The sequence below is a fragment of the Protopterus annectens genome, chromosome 1.part1 (assembly GCF_019279795.1).
Source record: "Protopterus annectens isolate FY-2018-M chromosome 1.part1, PAN1.0, whole genome shotgun sequence".
Taxonomy (NCBI): Eukaryota; Metazoa; Chordata; order Ceratodontiformes; family Protopteridae; genus Protopterus; species Protopterus annectens.
In genome coordinates, this window is record NC_056726.1 from 1320328706 (window position 1) to 1320352429 (window position 23724).

General features: G+C 40.0%; 1 long non-coding RNA gene across 2 annotated transcripts in view; it reads left to right on the forward strand.

Annotated features, from left to right (window-relative positions):
• The window catches only part of LOC122810239, a 531132-nt gene that overhangs the window by 217446 nt on the left and 289962 nt on the right, over nucleotides 1-23724 (forward strand). The gene's annotated exons all lie outside the window — the stretch shown is intronic.

Here is a 23724-nt window from a genome sequence, read left to right on the forward strand (position 1 = left end):
GGTCTAGTGCTAGGGTTAATTAGTGCTTGCTATGAGTTTTAAGCAAGTGCTTGACTGTGAAATGAATGGCTTGAGTGCTAAAGTTGAAGGTTTGTCTAGTTCCAAGGGAAAAATTGAAGAGTAGAGTTTGTGGAGCCAAGAATAGTTTAACTCTAGCTAAACGGCGCAATCCAGTGCGTAAAACCGCACAAATGCAGTTTTTATAGCAGGGAAGTGAAAGAGATAGAAATTAGCCCAAAATGGCCAATAAACTACTAACTTCCAGGCTGAAACCACTCATCCAGGGACAGATAGGCTGCTCAAAGCTCCCCTCTCTCACAGGTGAACAGAGAAACTTCCTTCTATCCAAGTAAGGTATGGGCAACACAGAAACTCGTAACACAGCCCTGGATTCAGCAATAACCTGAAAACTGGGCTATACTAGTTCAGAAAGGCATGAAAAAGTATACATATTTTTTGTTTTTTTTTTTTTCAGAAAATAGAGCAGATATAATCAAAATTAGCCCAAAATGGCCAATAAACTACTAACTTCTGGGCTGAAACCACTCCTCCAGGGACAGATAGGCTGCTCAAAGCTCCCTTCTCTCACAGGTGAACAGAGAAACTTCCTTCTATCCAAGTAAGGTATGGGCAACACAGAAACTTGTAACACAGCCGTGGATTCAGCAATAACCTGAAAACTGGACTATACTAGTTCAGAATGGTGTGAAAAGTATATATATATATATATTTTTTTCAGAAAATAGAGCAGATAACAATCAATATTAGCCCAAAATGGCCAATAAACTACTAACGTCTGGGCTGAAACCACTCCTCCAGGGACAGATAGGCTGCTCAAAGCTCCCCTCTCTCACAGGTGAACAGAGAAACTTTCTTCTATCCAAATAAGGTATGGGCAACACAGAAACTTGTAACTCAGCCCTGGATTCAGTAATAACCTGAAAACTGGACTATACTAGTTCAGAAAGGCAGGTAACCAGTATATACATATATATTTTTTTCAGAAAATAGAGTAGATACAATCAAAAACAACACTTTTAGTGTGTAGCCTACAACAGTTAAACAGATTATTTAAACACAAAAATGACAATTCAATTGCAGGCAGCAAATAAGTACAATATGTAGCAATAACAAACTTTTTAAATCACAGATTCACTAAAACTAATTAGTTAAGACAGCAAGTAAAGCAGAAAAATTATACTTAATCACTCCAAAGTCACTCTTTTGTCTCTCTGCTGCTGTAGACTCTGCAGAACACCTGGAAGGCACTTGCTGAGCAGAATACAAGTGCAAATACTGTGCAAATGCGGAAGTGAAAGAGATAGAAATTAGCCCAAAATGGCCAATAAACTACTAACTTCTGGGCTGAAACCACTCCTCCATGGATAGATAGGCTGCTCAAAGCTTCCCTCTCTCACAGGTGAACAGAGAAATTTCCTTCTATCCAAGTAAGGTATGGGCAACACAGAAACTTGTAACACAGCCCTGGATTCAGCAATGACCTGAAAACTGGACTATACTAGTTCAGAAAGGCAGGAAACAAGTATATTTTTTTGTTTTTTGTTTTTTTTTTTCAGAAAATAGAGCAGATACAATCAAAACAACACTTTACCCAGTTAACCAGTTAAAAAGCTCAAAACTGAGCCCTGTTCCAGCAGTCTCCAATCAGACAAGTTCTAACTGCACAGTCCTGCCACTAGGGTACAGAGAAACCTTCTCCAAAAAAGACGGCCTGGATCAGTGCACAAGTTATACAAACAAAGCTAGATCCAGCCGGCCTGAATTGAGTCTATGCTACAGCAAACAAGGCGTACTGATTTCAGAAATAAACAGTTCAAGTAAGCATGCGCAATAAGCCTTTAACCAGAAATTCCCAGCTCAGAAGGACAGAATCTAGCCTCTCCTCCCACAAGAGTGCAGACCACAAACCTTCTTAATGTAAAATAACTGGCCTGAAGCCCAAGTGCTTAACCCAGAACTAATACACTTTTAGAATAACAGACACTGAGCCTTCAATCAGCAGTTCCCAACTTAGAAGGATGTAAGCTACCTGTCCTGCCACAACAGTGCAGACCACAAACCTTCTTAATGTAAAACAACTGGTTTGAAGCCCAAGTGCTTAAACCAAGGGCCTTAGAATAACAGTTACAATTTAATCAGGCTACTAACAAGCAGTAATAAATGCAGCAGAATAAATTCAATTGAGTACTTTTAAGAAGAGGCAAAAGCAAAATAAGGTAATAAAGTAGGAAGAAACAAATACAGTAAAGCAGATGAAGTGCAATTTCTTTTTTGGAGAGGGAGGAAACAGAGCAGATTAAGATACTACAGGGGAATGTCCTTCCCAAGTGCTCTCTCTGTACACCGCAGAGGAGATGGGACTGGTAGGAGTATCTGAAATCAAAATATGATCTCACCGTACTCAGTTGAGTGAGCAAATGAGATAGGTCCAGGAGTAGTATGCAAGAACAGATTTACAGAAGGGGTGGGCAATTCCAAAGCCACCAAGATTAACACCACAACAAGAAACAGGGACGGGGGTGGGGAACTAACTGCAGAGAGACAGAGGCACAATATTTACTGAATCAAAGACACACAATGTTTACTGACTCAAATCTTAAATAAGTGCAGAGAAAAGTATACTTAAATCAGCTTGTGTCCAGTTGATATATGCAGACAAGTCTCAGTAGCCAGCAACTCCGATTAAAATGATTACTAGAAATGTAACCAACACAGGTTTTAATGCTATCAGAAACCCCCAGGCTAACTAACACTAACACAGGAATTTCAAAGCAGTCCAACAACTTTCAATGAGCTCAGATGGCTACACTTTTTCACACTTCAGGCAACTTAACTGCAGAGAAACAAGAGACACAATATTTACTGAATCAAAGGCACACAATATTTAGACTCAAATCTTAAATAAGTGCAGAGAAAAGTATACTTAAATCAGCTTGTGTCCAATTGATATATGCAGACAAGTCTCAGTAGCCAGCAACTATAGGATGAATATTTAAATAGGTTAATGTATATTTTTATACATATTTTTAAACATATTTTAACATATTTATGTGTAGTTCCTTTGACTCCGTAGGGTTGACTGTCATTGGTTTGTAAATTGAAAATGGTGTTGATTGAATAATTGACTTATTGGGGAGTTTAATGTATTTACACATGTTTGGGGTATAGGGTACGCTCACATCTGATGAAGTTTTTGTGAAAGATGAAAATGTGGTGAAATGTTAAGAGTTTATGTATTTTATTATTACAATATTTTAAGTGTTATTGTTAAAGTTTGGTTCTGTATCATGGTTGTTTCTTCTTGAATGCCTTTTTACTGTGATTACTGGTCCTGATTGGTCATGTTTTAGACTGTTCAGAAGGCAACTGGGGATGTTGTTGGGACACATGGTGATGGAGTTCTTGGCTTTAGTGAGGGCTGCCAGCACCTGGTCCCTGCTGATAGCTGGGGAAGTATATTGGAGGAGATTTCACTTGGTGAGAGTTGGGGGGAGGGACCAATCAATCATATCTTTTCAGCAATTAAAATTCACCTGCTGACAATTGGCAACAAATGTAATGTGAAGTCAAAGGCTTCACATATCAACTAGCTTAAAAAATCCTTACATACAAAATAGAAAGTCTGAAACTACACATAAAAATAAAATAAAGTAAAATTAAAACATTAATTCTCACTTTCACTACTATCAACAACTATATAACCATACAGAGAGGTGACTGCAGCAAACAGCAGTCATAAAATTTTTACTTTCTCACATATAAAACTACTGACATCAACTTCCTTACAGTTGTAATACTAGAGTGTACTAAAAGATGGCAGTCATATACTCCATACCCCCCTCATATATATAACAACATTATACGAGGACAGGGGTTGCGAGTATCTAGATTAACTAATATGGATGCTAATTGTGAGAAAGCACTTAGCACTCTAAAAGGAGATTTATATCAAAGGAGTTATAAGAAGAGTGAATATGGGAAACTGAATGATACTATGTTTATAGATAGGAAACAGAAAGGTAGACCCTATATTGAAAGAAGAAAGGAAAATGGTCATATTTCTAAAAGGGCAGATAATACCTGTAGAGTTGTTATACCCTATACCACAGACAATAGAGCAGTTGGTGTGATTATTAAAAGGAACTGGGAGATTCTATTGGTTGATGAGAAGATAAAGAAGGTAGTGGGTACTAAACCGAGTTATTCTTATAAAAATACCAAATCTCTCAAGAGATTACTCTGCTATGAGAATAACAAGAAGGAAGGAATAGAATCAGTAAGGAAGGGTACTTTTGGATGTAGAAGCTGTAACGTCTGTTCATATATGATGAATGAGAATAAGTTTATGCATCCAACTACAGGGAGGGTGTTTGTGTTTAATCACTATGCAGACTGTAGATCTAGAGATCTAGTCTACTTAGCTAGATGTATATAGTGCCCATGTTTCTATATTGGCAAAACCAATAGGACACTCAGAGAAAGGGTTAGAGAGCATATTTATGCGATCAATAAAGAAGACGAGGGGAATGCCCTAGCTAGGCATACACTTGTATATGGCACCAGACATAAGTTTAGGTTTATAGCTGTTGAAATGACCACTAGAGGGGCTAGATTAGGAAATTATAAGAACTACACTAAGAAACGTGAGGTTAGATGAATAATTAGATTGCAGGCAGATAGAGGATATGGCCTAAATGAATTAGTGTCCCTGAAACCTTACTTAGCTGAGAGGCCATTGAAACATTAAGAATGCTATTACTAGGGTATATCCAACTATTTCTCTTATAGTATTTTAGTTTTTTTGTGATGTATTGCCAATATTATTTATTGCTAGATGTCATTAACAGGACGGAGTTCTGTTGTGGCGACCCCTAACCGGGAAAAGCTGAAAGACAAGACTCCTAGTTGTTTTAAAGGATAGGAAATTCAGTGCTTGCTCTTTGTTTTCTAGCCTGATGTGTGAGTGTTAGGTGTTTACCTTAGGAATTTTGGAATACATTTCTGTATGGAGTATATGACTGCCATCTTTTGGTACACTCTAGTATTACAACTGTGAGAAATTTGATGTCAGTTTTATATGTGAGAAAGTAAAAAATGTATGACTGCTGTTGGTGCAGTCACCTCTCTGTATGGTTATATAGTTATTGATAGTAGTGAAAGTGAGAATTAATGTTTTAATTTAATTTAATTTTATTTTGTATGTTTAGTTTCAGACTTTCTACTTTGTATGTAAGGATTTTTTAAGATAGTTGATATGTGAAGACTTTGACTTCACATTACATTTGTTGACAATTGTCAGCAGGTGAATTTTAATTGCTTAAAATATATGATTGGTTGCTGTGAAATAATGTGGGTGAGGCAACCCTTTTTATTGAGATTTTTGCAGTGTTTGTATTGTCTGAAGAAGTGCCAGGAGGCATGAAAGCGCTCACTAGTTTGTACCTGAATAAAAGTCTTGTCTTTTATTTAATATCAAGAGAGCTGTGTTTGTTTACTCCCATTTTGGACTTTTGGGTGAAGTTTCAGCTGAATTTATCAGACAGTAGATTTCGTATGCCACCCTGCTTGGAAAAGATGGTACCATTAACCACAAGTTCAGCACACTGCTGTATGTTACATCTATGGTTCTAGACATAGCTGAAGAAGGCCTTCTGATTGTCCTTTGCCTATGAGGCTATCCTGACCTCATAGTAGGCCTTGTTGGATTAATTAGACCTCTTAGTTTCTTGTTTAGTTGTATGAAAGAGCACTTGTTTTTAATGGAGTTGCTCTTTCTAATTTTTACAATGTGTTTTCTTTCATTATTTACTCTGTTTAGATGAGAATTCCACCAGTAGGGTTTGTTTTTAGTGCTTGTTTTTGGTTTATTTATGGTAGGTACGGCAGCTTCTATGCAGCTATTCATATGTTTGTATAGGGACTTTATGAATAATTCTACACAGGTAGCTCTGGTCTCCGGGTTGCGGGGAGCCTTGAATTTTGACAAACTGTCACTTAATAGGATGTACTTTGCCTTTGAACAATTCCTGTCACTTGTTTAGCTAGATTGTCTGGGTTTATTTTTACTTCAAATGAGACAGTTTTGTGATGTGATATGGTGGTGGGGTGGGGTTCATTGCTGTCCCATGTTAGTGAGTACCAGATTTTGTATGTTTTATTCTCAAGTTGGAGTGTGGACTCTCTGTTTTAGGGTGTTTGTGTTAATAAAGTCCAGGAAACATTTTGTCTTTGAGTATGAGACATTATATGTTTCCTAATGTATGGAGGGCTAGTTAAAACCACTCATGAATAGGTTGTTTGGTTTTATGGTGAGCGCCTCTAGTAAGTTTAGGTAAGAGGCGTGAGACTCTAGGAGCATAGATGGTGACCTATAGCTAGCCATGATATGGTGAGGGATTTTATCTATGGTGACTTGCATGTGGATGAATTCCATGGTATCCTCCTATTTAACCAACTTGAAGGTACATTTGCTGCTAATGTAGATCAAGACACCTCCACTTTTGGCCCCAGTTACTGCTGTTTTTAGTCTAAATTTGTGGAATGCACTGTAGCTTTGCACTTCTGTAGTACTTTCTGTGGCTTTAAACAGTAGTCTTGTCAAGGGACAGATGTCTTCATTCTCCAGAGTGAGGAGGGCTTGAAGGGTGTGGAGTGGCTCTAAGTAATGAGCATTTATACATTAAGGTTGCCTGTAGACTTTTTCACCATGTTGGTAGTTTTATTGTTTGGCATTGTCTAAAAAAGGCTCTAGGGAGTTTGATAAATTTTTACCCAATGTCCAAAAGCCTAAGGGGGACAGGTGCAGTCCATCCTTGGCAAAGCAACATAGTCTTTTGACTATGTCCTCCAATGTTTACAGATATTGGATTCCCCTGGAGTGACGCCAGAAACTAAGCCAATTATTAAAATCAACCATTTTACATTCATATTGTGGCATCATCCTTGGTGAAGGTGGAATGCTGATCAATGCAAGGCTTGTATCTGTGTCTGTGACACATATTCCAATAGATCCATTATGCCTCATTTCATACAGTCCAGTAGGATACATCTCAGGTAATTTACACCCACATGGACTAGAATCACACTGTTATCTGGGGTGCAGTGACCTGAGAGTGTGAATGATATTGAGGATCCTAGCTCCAGATAGATAACTAACCATTATCTTTTCCTTGTCTATCTTGGTGAGTGGAGCACCTGTTTGTTGCACAATGGAGTCCCCAATGACAAGAGTATTAGGTATATGCTTGCCTTATGGGCTTTGCACTTGTGGGACCATTGGGTGTAGGTTTATGTAAGATGTTTGGTGTTGCTTTTGGTGTATGTTTTAGTGATTGCTGAGGAGCAGTGTTGCCACTAGGTGGCATTGGTGGTATTTGAGGTTTGGGAAGTGTAGATCAGAGTATAGCGTCTGTGCGCTATGTCTTTAACAAGCATACAAGGCTTTGCATGCACATATAAATTCCAGACACATGCAATACCTAGTGCCATTTTGAAGAAGCAGCCAGTGTATAAGCAAGTATGATCAAAGCAGTTAGTTTGTATATAATTTACTTAGTCATAGTCAAATAAGCTTTACAGTAATGTGTTTGTATAGAATAAAGCTGCTTAAACACAACCCATGAAGACTCGTTTATTCTGTACCAACATGAAAGCGACATGGTGTCAGAACCGGGATGGAAAAGAACAAAACATTTGGAGCCATGAGATGTAAAGGTGACAGCAAAGGTAAAACCAAGAGAAAACAGTGCGAACATAACCAGAAGGAATTAAAGGTAATGAAAAGCAGCATGAATTATTTACTCGATAAAATAAAGATAAAACGAGTATATTAAAGTTAAAACGAGCATGTTTAAAGAATGAAACTAGAATGCTGAAGATAAAACGAGCATGTTAAAGTTAAAACGAGCATGTTTAAAGAATGAAACTAGCATGTTGAAGATAAAATGAGCATGTTAAAGTTAAAACGAACATGTTTAAAGAATGAAACTAGCATGTTGAAGATAAAATGAGCATGTTAAAGTTAAAATGAGCATGTTTAAAGAATGAAACTAGCATGTTGAAGATAAAATGAGCATGTTAAAGTTAAAACGAGCATGTTTAAAGAATGAAACTAGCATGTTGATGATAAAACGAGCATGTTAAAGTTAAAACGAGCATGTTTAAAGAATGAAACTAGCATGTTGAAGATAAAACGAGCATGTTAAAGTTAAAACGAGCATGTTTAAAGAATGAAACTAGCATGTTGAAGATAAAACGAGCATGTTAAAGTTAAAATGAGCATGTTTAAAGAATGAAACTAGCATGTTGAAGATAAAACGAGCATGTTAAAGTTAAAACGAGCATGTTTAAAGAATGAAACTAGCATGTTGAATATAAAATGAACATGTTAAAGTTAAAAAGAGCATGTTTAAAGAATGAAACTAGCATGTTGAAGATAAAATGAGCATGTTAAAGTTAAAACGAGCATGTTTAAAGAATGAAACTAGCATGTTGAAGATAAAATGAGCATGTTAAAGTATAAAATGAGCATGTTTAAGGCAGAAAAAATGTGTTTAAAGCATAACTGGGCATGTTTAGAGTAAAACAAGCACAAATAAGAAGAAGAAAATAAAAGAAAAGAAAAGAGGCACACTCAATACAAATAAAGCAAGGCGACTGCTATGTTGGGCAAAGTGCTGTGTTTGGGCATAACTATGACTTTGTTTGGTATCAAAAAAGTAATTAAAGTCATTTGAAGTATCTCAGAGTGTGTAAAAGTGCTTACAGTGTGTGCTTATTACTGTGCATGTATTTCAAAGAGTTTACTGTGTGTAAAGTGCAAATGTCTCTTGTAATTCAATTGAAGCATGGTTGTTTGAGTAGAAGTTCTTGTGCTGGGTGTGGCTGTTCGCAAGGTGCCTCCATTACAGACTGCTTCTCGTACTGTAAAGAGTTGCCTGGTGGGGTGCCGCCATTTTGGGAACATTTCAATGTATTGGATTTAGTTATTTACATAGTGCACATACCTCAAAAACACAGAATGTGGGTAACCTCCCCCCTCTGTTACTTCTGCCTCCACTTCCATGCATTTCAAAAACTCACCTAAATCACATCTTGTGAAGATCTGGCTATGTCCATGTATTACTTAATTATCACTGCTTTTCCTGCTTCTCTTAGCTTCCTTCCTAAACTTACCTATTGTAGACATGTCACAGTTAGTATGCTCTAATAACTGATCACTAGATTTGCATTAATTCATGTTTATTATGATGGATTTTAACTCACCCTTTGTTAATTTGGATGTTTTCTGTGCTATATTTTTGTTATTATTGCTAACTAATGTGGAGCTTTTCCCCCCAGGCCTCCACTGTAAATGGACCTTGTCTAGTCAGACTATCCCAGTTAACAAATGAAAAATAAATAAAATAAATAAACCAAAATCTGATTATTCGCATTGTGCAATTGCTTGATAAGTTTCTGGTATTAAAGAGAGGTGTTTCTTACAAAAGAATACAAGAGCATTACAGTGTTCATAAATTGCTCAGTTGCATTGTAAAGTTCTCAAATGTTTCTTAAAGCAATGACTTTAATAAGTGATAGTGCATGACTGTTCCATGCCTGCCTTTACCGATAAATGTCCAAGGAACTACTTTAGCATTTTAACCTTTACCGGTTCTGAAAGCTGATGATTTTAGTATGTTTGCCTTTACTTATTGAAAATTTCATAAAAGCAACACAAAGTCTGAGAAAATATTCCGTTAAGCTCCGTAAAGCAGTAAATAAGCTGAAAAGCTATTCCACTGAGTTTCGTAAAGCATCGAGAAAGCTAAAAAGTTATCTTGCAAAGTACAATAAAGCATCGAGAAACTTAAAAAGCTATTTTGTAAAGCAAAGTGAAGCATTAAGAGATATAAAAAGATATTTTGCAAACTGCAACAAAGCATAGAGAAGCCCGAGAGGTTTATTTCGCAAAGTCCAGAATATTTTAGCAGGAGTACGATATTTTTATACAAGCAGCTTATGCAGATAGAGATGCATGCACAAGGACATTTATTTTGCTAAATCTAGCAGGATCTGATGCTGTGGAAAGAGAGCGATCATTTGTATATGCAGCAGCAGTGTATGAATGTGAAGGTGCAGACTGCCATACTGTTGTGCAAGCTGAATCAAGAGAAGACCCCGAGTGTTTGAAGCATAAGTTCAGAGAACTGTGCCACCCCCAGATGAACATTACATTAGAGAGGCATTTGTTCTACACAAGAAATCAGAAGCCAGAGGAAACATTTGCAGCTTATATAACTGACTTGAGGAACAAGGCCAAAACGTGTTGGTTTGGTGACTTGAAAGATGAGCTAATAAAGGATAGACTTGCATGTGGTATTAATAGTGCTGCAGTGAGGAAGATTTTGCTTCGTGACAGTGATTTGACATTCAGCAAGGCAATAGAGTTTTGTCAGATCCATGAGGTGAAAGAAAGGCACACGAACATGCTTACAAGTGACAAAAGCATGGTTTCAGTAAGCTCCAGAGCAAACATAGACAGTATGCAACATGTGGTAAGCAGAAACAGGCCTAAGCAAAGGGCAACCACAGGAATTCCAAATAAAGTGCCAAGTTTTCCAGAAAGTTCTAGGAAAAATGCAAGCTCCACCTCCATCTCAGTGCCATACAAGCATGAGCCAGCAAAACCCAAGTCCAGCTTTATTGGCAACTTTTGAAATTGTGGTGCAAACCATGAGTTTAAAAGAGAGAAATGTTTAGCATATGGTCAGCAGTGCCATAAGTGTAAGAAATGGAACGACTTTCAAAAGTTTTGCAAATCGAGTAAGCCTTACACAGTTGTAATGAAAGGTCATGAGCAAGTAGAGCCAAAACAATCAGTTTTCTACATAAGTGGTGTATCAGTACTGGGAGAAAGAGTTATCACAGTAAACATATTGAGAAGGAGTGAAGTATTTTGCACAGTTCAGATCAATAGGAAATCCACAGAGCTCAAAGAAGACTGGATCAATGTGCAATGTTATATCAGCAGGTACATTTTCAAAAGTGAGAACCAACAAAGAACTCAATGTAACCAGCAGTGCAAGACTTGTTTCTTATGGAGGTGAAGAAATTCAAAACTAAGGTTCAGTAATACTTCCATGTTATTTGGCTAACAACTATTATAACTTATTATTCTATGTAGTAGACTGCGGCGGTGGTGCTACGGTAGCGTTGTCGCCTCACAGTTAGACGTTGCCCGTTCGATTCTCAGTTAGAGTGTCTTCTGTGTGGCAACATGCGTGAATGGGCATTACTTTGTTGAAGGTTGTGTGTTAGGCCCGGCAAGCCAGCACGTAAAACTCTACTGCCAATCATTAGCAGACCGGAGTTCCACTGTGGCGACACCTAACCGGGAAAAAGCCGAAAGACACAAACAATTCTATGTAGTCCAATGACCAGTGCAATCTTTACTAGGTCTCAAAGATAGTTTGAGAATGAATTATTTTGTCTTTTGTTATGAGAATGAATCTGCTTTCATTTGCTAAAGAAGTTCATCATGTGAGTGCAGTTCCAAGTTCGAGTTTTGCAGAAGCCATTTTCTCAGAGTATGCTGATGTTTTCGATGACAAGTTGGGAAAGCTTCCAGTTGTGTATTCTATGAAATTAGACCTTGAGGTTACTTCAGTGGTCAGACCAGCAAGAATAGTTCAAATAGCTATGCAAGATAAAGTCAAAATTCAGCTGGATAAGATGATGCAGCAAGATGTGATTTGTCCAGTCACAAAACCAGCTGAATGGGTGTTGTCCATGGTAGCTGTTCATAAGAAAGGCTTCGATGAAATCAGAATATGCATCGACCCTAGAGATTTGAACAAAGTATTAAAGAGGCCATATCATTCAATGTGCAAAGTTGAGGAAGTCACAGCTGTAATACTAAATGCCACTGTATTTTCTGTTTTGGATACAAAAAGTTCATTTTGGCAAGTGATGCTTGATCGCAAATCCTCATTTTTAACTACTTTTAGTACCCTGTTTGGCAGATGCAGATTTCCAAGGATGCCATTTGGAATAAATTCTGCAAGTGAAGCTTTTCAGGGTGCAATGGAACAAATTTTTTCAGGTTATCCTTGTGTCATAATAGTAGATGATCTACTAGTTGGAGGCAATGGCAAGGCAGAGCATGACTGAAACCTCAAGAAAGTTCTAGAAAGAGCACATGAAGTAAATTTGAAGCTCAATCCTCTGAAGTACAAATTTAGACTTCCAGAAGTAACCTACATAGGACATTTGTTTACAAGTACAGGTTTAAAACCTGATCCAACCAAACAAACAGTTATTTTAGAGATGTCAGCACCAGATAATGTGCAGAGTTTACAGCGTTTTCTGGGCATGGTCAACTATTTGGGCAAGTTTATGTTAGATTTTAGTGAACTGACAGCACCGTTAAGGGAGCTAACACAACAAAATGTTGTATGGTCATAGTTACAACATGACCAGAAGGCGTTTGATGACCTTAAGCAGAAAATTGCAACCCCCCACCACCTTAAGGTACTATGATGTGAATAAACCAGTTGTCCTATCCTGTGATGCTTCTAATTTTGGTCTTGGTGCAGTTATTCTACAAGAGGGCAGACCAATAGCCTATGCATATAGGACACTTACTCAAATTGAGATGCATTATGCCCAAACTGAGAAAGAGCTTCTAGCAATAGTTTTTGCATGTCCCAAGTTTCATAGAAGGAGAGATGGTACGAATCCAAACAGCAAAAGATGTTCTTCGTGTTTCACTGTTGCAGTCATCACACTTGGGTTATCTGTCTGCAGGTAGCCCTCAGTCTGCCTAAATACCAGAGACCTATTATTTCTGCATCAGTTGCTGTCACTTCAGGACTGACGTCAGGTCATCAGGGGTATAAAAACAGGCAGCCGATGCCATTACATCAGTCTTTCTTGCCGAGAAGCCCAAAGCAGAAGCAGTTCGCAAGTGCCGGTCGGCCGCTACCTGAGTTTTTGTTTATGAATTGAATCATCCTGAAGTCTTCTAAAGCTAAGTACCCCATTGGGGATCCTTTTTTTTTGCCCTAACCGATGTCAGAAAAAGTTAATAATTGTCTTGCCTGTGGAAAGCAAATACCATACCGAGATTTTCATTCTTACTGTGTCACCTGTCTAGGTACAGACCATGACATACCTCGCTGTCGGTTTTGTGCCATGTTCAGTGCCCTAACCATTCATCGCTGGGCCCTTATTGTCACTAAATTCTTTTGTTCTTGATCTCCGTATTCTGAAATGACTTCGGTAAGCCATCTGACTACCGATTTTCTGAAAAAACTTAAGGATAAAGACAGACACAGACCGCACAGGCTCAAAGCTGCCGACGACGCTTCCGTTAAGGTAGTCGCCAGTTTGCCGGTACTCAGTGAGGAGCTTTTGCAGCCCCCAATGCCTGCTTCAGTGGATTTGCATGCCTTTACTGAGACCCATTTGGAGTCCGGTATGCTGCGAGACTCTTGACTATGGAACTGGCAGATGTCTCTACCTTGGATGGGTCTGGAGCCACTGAGCAGGCACCGGCTTCTGAGGAAGTTCTTCACACTATTGATGTTCAACACAAACCAACTACTTCAATTCCGTCTAAAACTACCGAGTTTCTAAGGCCAAGAGTACATGCTACACCTAGAAAACTGACAACCAAAGCGCATGCAGCTCCCTTGCCACAAAATAAAATGCTTAGAATGGCAGAAGAACTTATTATGCTGATTAGGGGACGTCAGCCGTCCCCTGCTAAGAGAAAAAGAGACCAGTCCCCAGCAACTTCAACAGACCAAGAGTCCGACGACTCTGAGGTTTCTGATTATGAAGACATGCCCTTATCTGCTTATCAGGATTCTGATCCAGAGGAATCCATTCCCTCTGCCTCCCCTCCAGAAGATTTTTCTTTTGGTGAAACCTTACACACTTTAAGAGAACATTTCTACTGGGAATGCCAAGATTATCCTCAGTCCAAAAAGAGACTGAGAGAATTTCTAGACTTGCCACAACACAGGCCTTTAGCAATACCACCAGTCCTGGAAGTCTTTATGGAATCCAGTCTTACTCCTGATACTTTACCCCCTGCCCATAGGAAACCAGACAGGTACTACAGAGTACTTGACTCACAAATTTATTTTCCAAAATCCTACTGCTGACCCAGAGATCATTTCCCAGGGGCCTAAGGGTATCAAGGCAACTACAGCTAAGAATCCCACCCCTTCGGACAGGGATTCCAGAGCTTTGGACAGATGGGGTAAGAAAGTACATACCTCTGCAACTCTTGCCATTAGGGCTTTGAATTGTCAGTTTCACATGTTGAAGTACCAACAACATATTATGAAACTTGTTAAGCAAAAAATAGCTACCTTTACAGACTGTGCAGAAAATAAAGAATTGCAAGAGCTTATGCATTCTGCAAACCAAGTCAGCAAGCATACATTGCAGTGTGGCTTTGATGCCCTAGAGGCATCTTTCAGGGCAGCAGTCACTGGTTCTGTACTGAGAAGGCATGCTTGGCTTAAGGAGCAGACCTTGCCAGATCATGTCAAATCCAAGTTATTAGATGCTCCTTTGAACAAGGACAATCTGTTTGGCACCAAAGCAGAAGAGGTTCTTAAAAAGATGGAAGAAAAAGCTAAATCTATGCAGACAGTCAAAGAATTCCTACAAGTACAGTCTCCTAGATTCAGTAGGCATTGCCCTCAAAACATTGGTCCTTTTCAGCCCCCTCAAGGCCATCTCAAACTAGACCCAGGGGAAACAGACCACCCAGACTACAGTCTCAGTGTATGCAGAGATCTAAGCACTGGAGTGCCTCCACCTCTAAAGCAGGGAGTGCTAAACCACCCCCTTTCAGAAAGAATTCCCAATGACTGCTCAACTCCACTCCCCTCTTCTGCCCACCGGGTTGTGCCCCTAGGGGGAAACTTGCCCTTCATGCAAAAAACTGGATTCCCATCACCAAAGACTGATGGGTCCTCGACATTGTATCCCAGGGATATAAATTTTACTTCCACTCACTGCCAACCCCAAAAGAGTTCCCAGACCTCCCTCTAAAGCAGTGGGCAGAGGCTCAAAACCAAGTCCAATCCCTGCTCTCTATAAGGGCAATTCAGCCTGTTCCTGTGGAACAGATAGGTCAAGGGTTTTATTCCAGACTTTTCCTGGTACCCAGAAAAGAGGGAACTTGGTGCCCAATCCTGGATCTTTCTATTCTCAACACCTTCCTGGTGTGGTACCAAAATTCAAAATGCTCACCCTGCAGCAGTTTCTACCTATGCTAGCCAAGGATGCCTGGTTAGTCACCCTAGACTTAAAAGAAGCCTATCTGCACATTCCTATAAGGGAGTCGTGCTGAAAATATCTACACTTCAGGGCAGGATCTATGCATTATCAGTTCTCTTCACTTCCCTTTGGCTTATCCATGGCTCCCAGATTATTTACAAAATGGCTGGTCCCAGCCATTGCTTACTGCAGACAGAGAAATATTCAAATTTACCCATACTTAGATGACTGCCTGATTCAGGCAGACAGTCAGGAAATGCTGTTGCAGCATCTGACATTTGTAAAAATCCTTCTATCCTCCCTGGAGTACACCATCAATGAAAAGAAATCAAAACTAGTCCCCAGTCAAAAGATTGTATTCCTGGGAGCAAGCTTGAACACAGCATCCCAGATGGCATTCCTCACTCCAGAAAAACAAGCCTATCTGACAGGCTATTTTACTCAAATGGCCACCAGAACCCAGCTATCTGCAAGGAAAATCCTGCAGGCCCTAGGGTTCATGGCCTCATGCATCCTACTAATTCCATATGCCAAACTGCATATGAAGAAACTTCAATGGTACTTAAAAATTCTTTGGTGCCAACATTCTCAGGACCTGGAAACTGTCATTACCGTAATACCCTGTCTAAGGACAGAGTTCCTTTGGTGGGCAGCAGCATGCAACTTCAACAAGGGACTGCCCTTTACCCAACCCCACGCAGCCCAGACCCTAATCACAGATGCATCAGACTATATCAGGGGGGCACACATGGACGGCAAGTGCATTCAGGGCCATTGGAGCCCAAATCAAATACACCTGCACATCAACCAGAAAGAGATGCTAGCTGTGCAGCACATTCTGACAGCTTTCAGATCCCTTCTCTCTCCAGGACACCTGCTAATAAAAACAGACAACACCACAGTTATGTGGTACAACAAGCAGGGGGGAACCCATTCTGCAGGCTAGCCATGGCCCTGTGGAACACAGCCTTGGACATGCAGGTCCATCTGCAAGCTCAATTCCTGCCAGGGAGACAAAACTTACTGGCAGATGATTTAAGCAGAAATGTCCTAGACCCACACGAGTGGCAACTAGAGCCCAGAACCTTCAACCTTCTGTTTCAGAAATGGGGGAGCCCAGAGGTGGATCTCTTTGCCTCCTCCTACAATCACCAGCTCAGCAGATTCTGCACCAGGACACCTCACAGCAGGGCCTGGACAGACCAAGGACAATTCTGATTGCCCAGGACTGGCCACACCAGCACTGGTACCCACTCCTGTGAAGCTTGTCACCGGTGCCGCCCTGGCACCTACACCAGAACCCAACCTTGCTCTCTCTCAGCAGGGGGGACAGATCTTGCATCCGCAAATGCAAACCCTAAATCTTGCAGCCTGGCTTATTCCTTGAATTCTCCCCCAGTAACTAGCCTAAGCAGGCAGTTGCTGGATGTCATCTTTGAAGCTAGAAGACCCAGTACAAGGAAATCCTATGCTGATAAGTGGAAAAGGTACTGCTCCTGGATTCAGTCTAAAGGAGAGGACACAACCCTACCCTCCCTGCCTCTAATCCTGGATTACCTAGCAGATCTACTGCACAGAGGCCTATCCTTCTCCTCCATTAAAATCCATGCCTCTGCTATTTCGGCTCATTACAACACTAAGCCACCTCTCTCCCCTCACCCTCTTATCAAACAATTCCTGAGAGGGGTAAACAACTTAAGGCCACCAAGGAGAGCACCCACACCTGCTTGGGACCTTAACTTTGTACTGGAAAAGCTCACGCTACCTCCTTTTGAGCCTGCAGCATCAGCAGAGCTAAAATTCCTCTCTTGGAAAACAGCCTTGCTTCTGGCCATCACTTCAGCTAGAAGAGTGTCTGAGCTACAAGCACTTATGGCTGTGAACCCTTCATTATTTTCCATGTGGGCAGGGTTTCCCTCAGGACTAACCCTTCCTTAAAGCCTAAAGTGGTGTCCATTGTGGCTCTCAATCAATCCATCCACTTGCCTACCTTCTTCCCTAATCCTTAAAATAAAGGGGAAAGGATCTTGCACTCCTTGTACATGCACAGACAACTCAGATTTTACCTTGGTAGGACTAAGCCCTTCAGAAAATCTGACCAGTTACTGGTCAGATTTGCAACAGGGGCAGAGGGCAAGGCCATTTCAAAGCAAACAATTTCCAAATAGATAGCACATTGCATCCATTTCTGCTACAAGCACCATGGGAAACTAACCCCTCAGGGGGTCAGATCACATTCCACTAGGACAACTTCTACATCTACAGCATTCCTCAGGGGAGTCCCTACCAGGGACATCCTGGAAGCTGCTACCTGGAGTTCTGTTTACACCTTCACCAAACATTACCACATGCCTATCTTTTCCAAATCCAGGGCAGGTTTTGCAACAGCAGTCCTGCAAGGCATTCTAGCCAGCCCTAACGCTTTGTGACTGCCTCCACCCTTCTTCAGCTTTGGGAATCTACCCAAGTGTGATGACTGCAACACTGAAACATGAAGAACATAGTACAGTTGTCTAAACTTACCATAAATGTAGATGTTTGAGTGTATTCACTGTTGCAGTCCTGGTTTCCCTCCCTCCAGCCCCCTGTTTTTTCTCTATCTCTCTCACTCTATCTCTCTCTAAACTCTCTATGCCTTTTACTACCCTCCCCCCTTTTCAGGGGTATTGGTATTTACTTTTTACTGGTGGTGTTTTCCCCCAACATAACTTAGCTCCCTATTGGGGGGCTCCTGACATTTGGGGCAAGAAAAACTGATGTAATGGCATTGGCTGCCTGTTTTTATACCCCTGACGACCTGACGTCAGTCCTGGAGTGACAGCAACCGACACAGAAATAATAAGTCTCTGGTATTCAAGCTGACTGAGGGCTACCTGCAGGCAGATAACCCAAGTGTGATGACTGCAACAGTGAATACACTTGAACATCTACATTTATGGTAAGTGTACACAACTGTACTGTTTTGATCGAATAGGATAGATAACAGGCATCTGTGGTGAGTCAAGATGTTATTGAATTAGCTCTGAGGGTGTAGAGTATAGGATGAATTGCAGACATCTTCTGCCTGTGCCAGAATCATCACCATTGCAATCACAACATTGTATTTGTGATGCAGATTCTAAATCCAAGACTGAGTCAGATGTTGTTTCCAGACCAGTATGTGTTCAAAAGTCTGATTCTCTTCCAGAGAGTAATTTGAACATTCCACAGGTCAACCAATTTGCAGAGACTGTTCCAGATGCTAAAACTGATTCTCAATTTTATGTCACACAATATGGATGAGTTTCTAAGCTGAGTGTGAAATACACAGCAACATGGACTTGGTTGTATATACATGTGTACTTAGTATTGTATAATGCATGTCTCTACATTATTTGTGATTTCTGCATGCTAAATATCTCATGACAAATTGCATGATCTATTTCTCAAAGAGGGAGGATGTAGATAATTGTAGTGTGTGTGTGTGCTATGTCTTTAAGAAGCACGTGGGGCTGTGCATGCATATATAAATTCTAGACCCATGCAATCCCTAGTGCCATTTTGTAAGCATGCATGATCACAACAGTTAGTTTGTATATGTTACTTAGTTATAGTCAAATAAGCTTTACTGTAGTGTGTTTGTATAGAATAAAGCTGCTTAAACAGAACCCAGAAGACTCATTTATTCATGTACCAACACGAAAGCGACAGGAAGGTTTCTTTTAAGCATCTCCGCATAAGACAAGCTGTGTGATGGTGAGCAGTGAATATGAGAGATGTAATGTGGGTATTCCTGACAATCTCGTTTGTATGCAAGATTTTTCTCTCTAAGGAAGTTGTGTATTTACTTCTCTATCATACTGTGGTATTTTCTTTAATGTGTAAATGGTCATCTGAGAACATGAGACGATTGCTACATTCCCTTACGATAACCAAATGTAACAGGCTGGCCACAGAAACATTAAATTGCATATCCATGTTGTCGGGTCCTATAATATGGTGGGCTGTTTAGGATTAAGGATTGGGTTTTAACAGTGGTCTCCTAGAGTAAATTCGGGGATTAGGGGCAATATGTTATATAATGATTTGATATAGTAGTGTTATTTGATGTGCAAACTAGCTGCTCTAAAGTTATTTCTGTACAATGCCACACTGTTTAACAGGTTTCAGATCTAATCCTGACTTCATAGGGAAATGTTACTGTCTACTTCTTTGCTACTATACGGGGAACTATTAACCACTTTTTCTTGGTGAGCAGCTCCATGCAAACTTGTCTGAATTATAGCAGAAAAAAAAAACACTTGCAAAGCTTTGCAGAGTTCTTTGTAAATGAAGAGAAACCTTGGAAGCTTTCTTCTTTAGAAAAGAAAAAAGCTTGCAAACTAACTCTTTCACCCTCTAGCCAAAACAACCACACGTTGAGCATCCTGGAGTGATTCTCAGCTCAGACAGACAAGGTAAACACCTTCTGCCACAAGATGGATGATCCTGGAATTTCTTAATGTAAAAGTACAGCAAAAGCAGCTCTGAAGTGCAGCTTGAACAACATATAAGCAAGTCCCTGGTTAATTCACCTTTATGCAAGGAGATTTGGAGGCATACAGAAGTAGAAGAGCCAATATGTAAATAGAGAAATGATTATTTTTGCCACAGAATTAAATAAATGATTTACAAATGCTCAATAACAATACTGGTCACTGTATAAAGCAAGTACAAGTGTAGTAAATTAAGAAAATGTTTTATCTTAGCCTGGATGTTTCTGGATGCAGTTGAAACACTTGAAAGGTTTTGCAGAATTCTTTGTAAGTGAACAAAGAGCCTTGCAATCTTGCTTAATTTACAATAGAATACATGTCATAAGGGTAGTGGGGTGGGAGTTGGGGAGTGTGGGGTGAAGTTAGAGCTAAATTTATCAGCCAGTAAATTTGCTATGTCACCCTGGTCATTGAAGGTTGTGCCATTTAGAACCAGTTCTGTACACTGCTGAGTGTTACCTGTAAGGTTTCTGACATATCCGAAGAAGGTCTTGTGATTGTCCTTAGCTTGGGAGGCTAACTTAATCTCATAAGTGGCCTTGTTGGACATTATTAGACCTCTTAATTCTTGTTTAATTCAATTAGATAGCTCTTGTCTCTGAGAGTTGCTCTTTCTGATTTTGGCCAGAATTGTTTAGGTAAGGATTCCACCAGTGGGGTTTATTTTTGGTGTTAGATTTGGACTTACTTCTGATATGTTCTAACATGTTTTTCCAGTCACCACCCTAAAGTGGAAAGTCTTCTTTTTCTAATACTAAAAATAAAAATGACCCATAACTGGGACATTTTTGTATATAACAAGTTAACATACTTTTAGCATATGCCTTATTGATACTATAAGTTGTTGTTGTTTGTCTTTCGGCTTTTTCCCGGTAAGGAGTTGCCACAGCGGAACTCCAGTCCGCTAATGGTTGGCAGTAGATTTTTATGAAATGCCGAGGTGCCAGCTCGATGCCCAACCCATTTACGCACGCATGTCTTTCGAACGCTACCCAACTGCGGGGAGGACATGCAGGCTCCACACAGAAGGCAGTTTTGGTAAATTCTTATCCTTAGACATTTTTTCTGTCTTGCCTATATTAAAAGCATCATGGGAATTACAGTAGGCAAGATAATACTATTCCTTTAATATTACAATTAAATTTTCCAGGGTGTCTCCATGGGGGTTAGTATTTGTATTACTATACTCTTCTTGTTCGCTTTAATAAATAAATACTGGTTACAATGACCACACTTGGATGTATCAGTAAAAGTCCTACACATGATGATGCCCCCAGTGCATTCTTTTCAAATATATATTTCATGTTAGATTTTTTATGGTATGCAACATGGGGCCCCTCCAGATGTTTTCAATGGGTATACCTAAATGGGGGAAAAAAATTCCTAGTATGACTGTCATAGTCCGTGTGGGTGTTAATGACATGAAATGTACCTCCCTGGACTATATGAAGAGACATATACTACAGCTCTCAGATGATGTGTCTCAGGCTAGTATGAGCCTAGCGCTGAGCAGCATTCTATTTTCTCCAAGGATGATGCCACACAACCAACAAAAAATTATTACTTATATAAGTGGCTTAGTTTTTGGTGTCTCTTCAAGGGGGTACAATATTTATCTGCCTGGGAAGATATGCTGCTTTGCCAGGGGTGGTCTGCACCAGTCAGCCACCTCAGGTTTTCAAATATTGGCTAAAACATTCTCCACCTCCATGGTACCTGTTTAAGCAATGCCAGCCAGATAAACCTACTGACATAGCAAAAGTGACTCAGAATAATCTAAAGGAGTTACTGCTCAATGTCAGGAGTCTAAATAGGAAACTCGACATTCTGCAAGCTTCATTCATCCTGGTGTGTAGTTACCAAGAATTGGTTTAAATAAACAGAGGGCATCCAGGCACTCCAAGGCTATAATGCCTTCCACATATTTAGACCAGCTACTGCACAGTCAGGATTTAAAGGTGAAGGAATAACTGTATATAACACTTGAGATTCTACATGTCCAACTTATACGTAAAGTCCCATACCATATGCTTGCTAGCTACAGGTTCCCCTTCATGATCCAGGAAGCCCATACCACACACTTGAATGCACTAGAGACACTTTCCATTCAACCCAACACAATATTCATTAGCAACTTTAATTACCCCATCGTTAACTGGGAATCATACACAAACTCAAACATGGAGAGCTAGAGATTCTTGGATTTCGTTAACACAAATGGCATTGAACACCTAGTCTGCACGTCCACCACAGCACAGATATCTTTGACCTGGTCTTCACAAACATGGCAGAATCATGCACTTTCTTGTGTAAAGTCTTCATTAGTCAGATTGCACCACAAAGCTGTCTACTTCAAAATAAATATTAAGCCCAGGGCTCCTGCTAACCCCAGAACCTTTAAAAATTATTCCAGAGCTAACTACCTCCTACTAAGTGACAGTCTAGCAAAATTCCAAGCCCCATAAAACCCTGAGAACACAGCAGACTATGTGGAATTTTTCAAAGAACTACAATCATGTAAACAGCTGCATAGAGCCAGGTGTACTTAACCAAAAAAAAAAAAAAAAAACAAGCAACCTCTAAAAACAAGCCACCATGGTGGAATTCTAGTATAAGCAGGTTGTATAACAAACGAAAGAAAATCTTGTCCAAAATAAAAGAAAGGGCATTATCCAGCTATGCAAAAACTCCCTCATTAATTTGAGCAAGAAACACATGGCACTAATCACATCCACCAAATCCAAATCTGAGATAAAAATAGCCTTCCAGACTAAGGCTAATCATAAGACTTTCTTTGGTTGTGTACAAAACCTTAACGCAACACCAAACAATGTACCAAACTAATCGTGACTGGAACTACCCAGAGCCAGAGGATATAGCAAATCTGCTGGTCAGTAAACTTAACTCCAATGTTACCCATCATGCCCTGACAGGAAATAACCTCCATTTCTCCACCAACTAGTATGACGGAACAGGTCCTTGCTGTACTTTCTAAGGCCAAGGTCTCTGGGTTTCTAAGAATATGAGTGTCATGGACCCCATTCTTATGTCAGGGAATGATTAGAGGTCATGAAATTCGTATTGTTTCAGTCTTTGACGTTAGCCAAAAGTGCTCTACTCAGCATCCATAATGTGCCCAGAATTACCTCCTTCTATAATTCGTATGGGGTTGCATGTATCAGTATCATATCTAAATTCTTCTTTTTGCTTTTCCCGGTTAGGGGTCACCACAGCGAATCACCTGTCCGCTCATGATTGGCAGTGGAATTTTACAGTGTTGAGTTGCCAGCCTGGCACCCAACCTTCCACAGAAGGCACACACATGCATTCACTCACACCTAGGGCCAATTTAGAGTGTCCAATCCACCTACAGCATGTCTTTGAGATGTGGGAGGAATCCGGAGCACCCAGAGGAAACCCACATACCACAGGGAGCACATGCAGACTCTGCACAGAAGACACCCCAACCGAGGATTGAACCAAATAACCTCTTGCTGTGAAGTGACAATGCTAACCGCTGCACCACTGCGGCTGCCCATCAGTATCATATCTAAATATGACTATAAAATCTTTTTATTAGATCCCATTATGCCTACTACTATTGGAACTATCTAGGTATCTTTCTTCCAAATTGTTCTCATTTCTGCCTACAAATTCTGATATTTTATGACTTTGTCTCTTTGTACATAAGATACTGTAATCACCGTGCTTAGCAATTTCAATGATTAATGCTACTTTTGTCTTTTTTTTCTTGGACTATTATATCTGTTTTTTTTTTTTTTTTGTATCTAGTTTTTGAACTGTTGGTAATAGGTGATTTTATGTGATATACACTTCATCATTCTCGACAAAGCTTTGGGATTCATGTTTGAAATGCTTCCAGTTCTTTTTTTTACAAAACCTGCATTTG